The following is a 432-nucleotide window of genomic DNA, read 5'->3' on the forward strand; positions in this document are numbered from 1 at the left end:
AAAAAAAAAAAAAAAAAATTAAAAAAAAAATTAAAAATAAAAAAAAAAAAAAAATTTAAAAAAAAAAAAATTTAAAAAAAGAAAAAATAAAAAAAAAAACCAAAAAATAAAAATAAAAAAAAAAATTTAAAAAAAAATTTAAAATTTAAAATTTTTAAAAAAAAAAAATTTTTAAAAAAAATTTTAAAAAAATTTAAAAGGAAAAAAAAAGGGGGGGTTTAAAAAATTTTTTTATAGGAAGGGTTTTTAAAAAAAAAAAGGGGGAAAAAAAAAAATTTTTTTTTTAATTGGGGGGGGAGGGAAAAAAAAAGGGGGTGGAAAAAAATTTTAAAAATTTTTTTTTGGGGTTTTTTTTAAAAAAAAAAATTTTTTTTTTAAAAAAATAAAAAAGAATTTTTTTATTAAAAATTTTTTTTTAAAAAAAAAGGGTTT

The sequence above is a fragment of the Penaeus monodon genome, chromosome 23 (assembly GCF_015228065.2).
Source record: "Penaeus monodon isolate SGIC_2016 chromosome 23, NSTDA_Pmon_1, whole genome shotgun sequence".
Classification (NCBI taxonomy): domain Eukaryota; kingdom Metazoa; phylum Arthropoda; class Malacostraca; order Decapoda; family Penaeidae; genus Penaeus; species Penaeus monodon.